We start from the raw sequence: 6006 nt of genomic DNA, 5'->3' as shown, positions 1-6006 counted from the left end.
GAGATCACTAAAAAAAATTTAAAAATCTAAAAAAATTACAACATAGAGAAAAAAAATTTATGTGACAATAAAGTAATAAATGAAATGTTAATTTTTAGTTGTAGTAAAACTTGGGTATCAATTTTTATATAAATAAAATAATTAGATAAATAGATAAATAGATAGATCACCAAAATGGTATTGAAAAGTTCATTTGTTGAATAATCTTAAAAAATACAAATAACAAATAAACTGTTGAAAAATTAAAAAATGTAATAAAAATAAGAGTAAAGGACAAATACGTTCCTAACCTTTTTTCCATAGACATTTTAGTCCCTAAGGAATGGAAAATACATTCATGTCCCTGAACCCTCGGAGATGTGGACATATTTATCCCTCCGTTAAAGTCACTCTGTTGGGCCTGACGGAAAATGCTGACGTGGCACTGACTTGACCGTTACGGGCTGACACGTGGGATGGGATTTTGAAAAGAGGATGAATTAGTCCCCAGGAACCAAAACATCATCGTTTCTCCCCCATCCCCAATCTATTAAATCCTTGAGCCCTAATCCTTCGATTGCAGTGGGAGGGTGAAGTGGGTGAAGGAAGAAAGGGAGCATTCCGGCCTATGGCATCCGATGGAGTATCATCAAGCTCGAGAAGAAGCAGAGTTGGAGGAAGACAAGACCAGTTCAGTGCGTGCTCAGTTCAGAACGGGAAGGATGGAAAATATGGTGTCTCACAAAAGTGCTTCTGTAGAGAAAATGCAGTGCTGTTCATGTCGAGGACGAGCAGTAATTCTAATAGACTGTTTCTGTGATGTCTCTTTTATAAGGTATGCAAAGCAAATCTGTGTAACTCTGTTTGTATTAAGGTTTATCCCCAATTCCAGAATTCTTTTGAGTTTTGAGGATTTTTGTGTAGGTAAGACAACCATATTGCAAGTTTTTTTTTGTGATTGGATGAGCACATTGCAAGTCTTGGTGTTGGTGTTACAAGGTATCCGGGGGAGGAGCAAATTTTTTATGGTGAAGAGCATCAGTAGAATAAAGACATGAAAAACAAGATAACGTTGTTGTAGAAGAGGATAGTAGCATTAGAGGTGAAAAAAATTCTAATAGGGTGGAGTATATGTGTGATGTTCATTGTCCTGATTATTGCTATTTTAAGTTGTAAGAAATGATGTAAGAAATGATCAATGGCTGAAAATGAAATGTATAAATGATTTGTATATCTGGTATCATTTTTAGGCATGTATGTTACTATGTATGTATGAAATGAAAGCAGACAAAATCACAGGAAATCAAACATTCAACTAGTGATATTAAGGGTGTAAAATTAAACCTTCATCATCTGAACTGACACCAAAATAAAAGGAAACCAGTTTGCTAGTTATGTCTATACATGTATGGCATGCTACCATTAAAGGAATTTGTATCTGGAATTTGCCATTAACGGTTATATGGGGTCACATTTAAACCAAAAAATTCATAATTTCGTGAGTCTTCACTCATTAGATGCCTTAGATGTTGGGTCACTTGGTACAGTTGGCAGTGGAGCCTTCTGATTGTGTGCAGCAGTTTGGGTGTTAGATGAAGTTGTTCTTTCGGAGAGTTCCTGAGCTGGTGCACCTTGCTGTGTGTTAGATGGTCCTTGAACCAGTGGAGCCGACGACCTGAAAATCTTCTGCTTTGGTCTGAATTTTGATGGTTTCGGCCGACTTGTGTTATTTACCATGGATGGAGCCTTGCCTGGAGCTTTAAACGGAGGGGTTGAAGTCGGGGCCGGTGGCTTGAATGGAGTGACTGTTGGCCCTAGTGGTGCTATGACAAGGATGGATCTAGTAAACCTGGTTGAAACTAGTGCAACTTTTTCCTGACTTGGTCGAGCTACACTTAGAACCTGCACGCAAGACACCAAACCGTGACCAAAAATAAAGCACATCAAGAGGGATTTAATCAATGCATATATGAAACTTATCACAAAGACAAACAACTGCATAATTACATTAGTTGCTTGTTGCTGGGGTGTTGTGTTGCCTGGTTGGCTGCTTGAAGAATCCTAGACATATAAGTGACAAGGATTAACAGTTTAATAACAAGACAGATTAGTCCCTTAAGTATTGTTCAATAAGACAAATTGATCCTTGACGAATATGGTACTAAGACTCATTCACCCCTAAGGTATATGCCACTAAGATAGATCAATCCCTGACAAGCTTAATGCTAATTCAGAATTATTGCAGGAGTGTATAGTCAAAACTAGCTATAAATAAAGTGATATTATCTCTGGTGGAGGAGCTGACTGGGACAAAGGAAGCACAACCAGTGGTTGAGAGCTGCTTCCTGCCTTCTTCTTAGGCTTCTTTATTTTCGGCCTCCAATTGGGATTTAATGGAGCTCCCTTACAGGTTTTGTAATTGTAGCCCTTTTCACCATACTTGCTGCAAGCCACAGAGAATGACTTCTTCAATTTTTTCCCTTGCATCAATGGCTCAGCAGGATCTTTCTACCTATTGAGAACTTTTGGCCGGCCAATTGGTCTCTTGATGATGGGTGGGTCTGGCTGTGAAAAGTCAGTTCGGGGCCAGAATTCTGCACTGGGGACTGGTTTAATGCAGTGTGTATACGTCCTCTTGATTGATTCCATACATAACTAGGGGTGCACATAATCCTCTGCCTTGTCACGTTTCTTCCCAATAGCAGCAAGTGCATGTATGCATGGCATGCCTGAGATAATGAAGTAAGCAATTTCAGTGGTGATCAAATAATTAACAACATAGTGAATGAACTACAATGATTATAGTTTGTACCAGTGAGTTGCCATCAGTTGCAGGAGCAGGTATACTTAATGAGGTCTACATCAACCTTGCTAGCTTTGCGGCTCACCTCAAACCTTTTCCTTTCGTTGGCTCCAACCCATTCTACCGTCCACTTAGTGCTAAGGTTGATTAATCTCTCCATTCTCTTTTGCTGGACTGGTGCTAACTTGTCAAGTTGGTTGTCTAACATTCGCTTGTGATGATTCACCATCCTCCTCATCAGGTAACACCTGATTTCTTCACACATGGTGAGAATTGGCTTGCGTCAGTAGTTCACAATTTTGGCATTAAACACCTCACACATGTTATTTGTGAGGTTATCAATCTTTGCCCCATGCGAGAAGTAAGCCTTTACCCATGTTTTTGGATGAGGTAATCCCAAGCACCCTGGTTCACTGCCTTCAACCTTTCCATACATTCTTTGAATTCCGCAACTGTAGTATATCTGGCACACTCCCATACAACCTCTCTTATGTACAAGTCCTTGAGCCGGTTTATGAAATTTTTCCACATGTGCATGACGCAGTTGCGTAGCTTTGCATGTGACATGACCTCCTTTAAGGCAGGGAGTAAACCCTGCATTGAATGGTGGCAGGAAATATTTTCATAATGGAATAGCAATGCAGTCAAGAAATATAATATCTGAAGTGTACATGACTATACAATGAGTACATCTTACCTTCTGTTAGTCCGATATGAAGTTCCAGCCGTGATTTGCATCATCTCTTATGTCGTCCTGAAGATTAGTCAGGAACCACTTTCAGGCATCCTTGGTCTTAGCCCCGACTACCCCGTATGCAACAACATAAAATTGATTGTTTGCGTCTTGCGCAACTGCTGCTAGAAGCCAGCCCATGTAATATGTTTTCAGAAAACAAACATCCAGGTGCAGCAAAGGCCTGCACCCATCTTTGAACCCTCTCTTACAAGCATCTAAGCATATGTATAATTTGTCAAACACAGGGGGGCTTCTAGAATTGGCATGACCTCCAGCCTTGCGGATGATCCTGGATTACTACTCAGAATCTGCTCACAATTGTCCCTCGTTCTCTTGTATTGTTCCTTCTCATTTCTCATTATCTTATCCCTGGCCTCCACTACTGCTCTATACACCATCTTAGGATGGGGAGATGATGAAAATTCCTCTCTTAGGAATTCAGTTGCCTCTCTTGTGTTCATGTGTTGTTGGGTAGCCATCCGCTTCTCAATTTTTCTGCTGATCCAATGCTGGTTAGCTGCATTGCTCCCTAAATCCCTTGCACAAGTATGTTCTGGCTGGTACATCTTGACTTGGTAACACTGTAAGGTTTTTTTGTATAACAAATGAACCAAGAACGGACACTCATCATCCTTACAGCCCACTTTGATCCTCTCCCTATCATTCTTGATCCACTTCAACTCCCTCCCCTTGGTAATGAATGAGTCCTTTACCACATCTTTAAACCTTTTAATAGTTGCAAACCTCGTTCCTAACTCAAATCTACCCTCACCGTGAGCACAGTCATCATCAAACTCTGGAAATTTGTGGCTGTTACCTTCATCCTAGGATGATATATGGATGTATACAAATCCTCGGACTCGTACTCAAACATGATTTTCTCAAGCTCTGTGGGGACTTCACTGACATAGAATCCCCTGCCACTGCATTATCTGGCACCACTTCAGGTCTATTGGCACCACCTCCTTGATCATTCGATCCATCAGCCTCCTGCAACCCACCATCACCACCTGCTCCTGTTTTAGCGTGCCCACTGTTTTCTCCTCTTGCATTCCCCCTCGCACCATATTGCAGCTTCTTCTTTCCCATCTTAGATTTTCCCTTCAACCCTTGCCCCTTTGCAACCGGCTTCTTGGGGGTCACCACCTTCTTTCTTCCTTTCATTCCTCTTTTTCTCTTGCCACCAGCAGCCCTCTATTACTGTCAGAATCAGTACCTTCACTCTCAAACCTAGCTGGTGGAGGTTTATACAAGACATCTTCCGTGCTCTCATACCCGTCATCCGATGAAGAGGAAGTATTTAGTTCCTCTGAAATTTCATCCACATCCACTTTGTCATCACCACTCTTGCCAGCATCATCTACAACCTTTGGAGCATCAACGGGGTGATCAAAGTATATGTGGAATTCAAGAGACAGTTGGTTCTTCAATAAGTTCTCTCGCATTGCATTGATCCCTGCGTCCCCATCTAACACGTTCATCCCAGACTCAATGTCGGCACTTGTTCAATCATACCAGTATACTGTCTTGTATGACTGGTATCCCAAACCCTTAAATAACGTTACAAGGTCTCCGAAGTTTGCAAAGTCTAGGTCCATCTCAAGGAACCTCTCTTCCTTACCATTTCGATAAATCAGGGCACCATCACTTCTTCTCACGAAGTTGCCTCCATGATGAAAAACCGGCACCACAAAAATATCAACCATCTGAAATTGATCAACGAACAACTATGTGTCATTATTAGGATAGATTCAAAATTCATGAATGAAACCCCGCTGCCCTAACACAATCCCTCCTACTAGTCCTACACACGACGTTCTAAAAGCAATTTTTACACCACATTGCACCACTGTTACACACACTATCAATATGCACACAAGATGACTTCACCCTTAGTACATACATCAATAACAGAAACTTCATCGCTAAGCAAGGCAATCTTACCTTCTCACGAAGACGACAGTGATGACCTCAACAATAACCTTCTTTCTTGCCTCCGATAGCAACTTCACCCCACATCGATTGCTCTTCTACGTAGTGCAATTTTTGGAGGGAGAAACAAGGAGGAGGGAGTCTGAACGTTTGCCTTTTTAGTGTTTTCAGTAATTCAGAAACTCATACATGGGTGTTATGGGTATTGCGTATGTGAATTAAGGTGTGTTTCGAGGGTTGGAGGAGAAATAGCGACGTTTTGGTTCCTGGAGACTAATTCGTCCTCTTTTCAAAAGCCCTTCCCACGTATCAATCCCGTAACGGCCAGGTCAGCGTCACGAGAGCCACATCAGTCTTTTCTGTCAGGCCCAATGGAGTGACTTTAATGGAGGGGTAAATATATCCATATCTCCGAGAGGTCAGGGACATGAATATATTTTCCATTCTTCGGTGACGAAAATGTCCATAGAAAAAAAGGTTAGGGACGTATTTGTCCTTTACTCTAAAAATAATTAGATATTAAAAATATATATTCTCAAAAAAATTTTTTAGAAAT

Source organism: Arachis ipaensis, chromosome B04 (genome assembly GCF_000816755.2).
Source record: "Arachis ipaensis cultivar K30076 chromosome B04, Araip1.1, whole genome shotgun sequence".
In the NCBI taxonomy this organism is placed as follows: domain Eukaryota; kingdom Viridiplantae; phylum Streptophyta; class Magnoliopsida; order Fabales; family Fabaceae; genus Arachis; species Arachis ipaensis.
Note: the sequence above shows the minus strand (reverse complement) of the source record.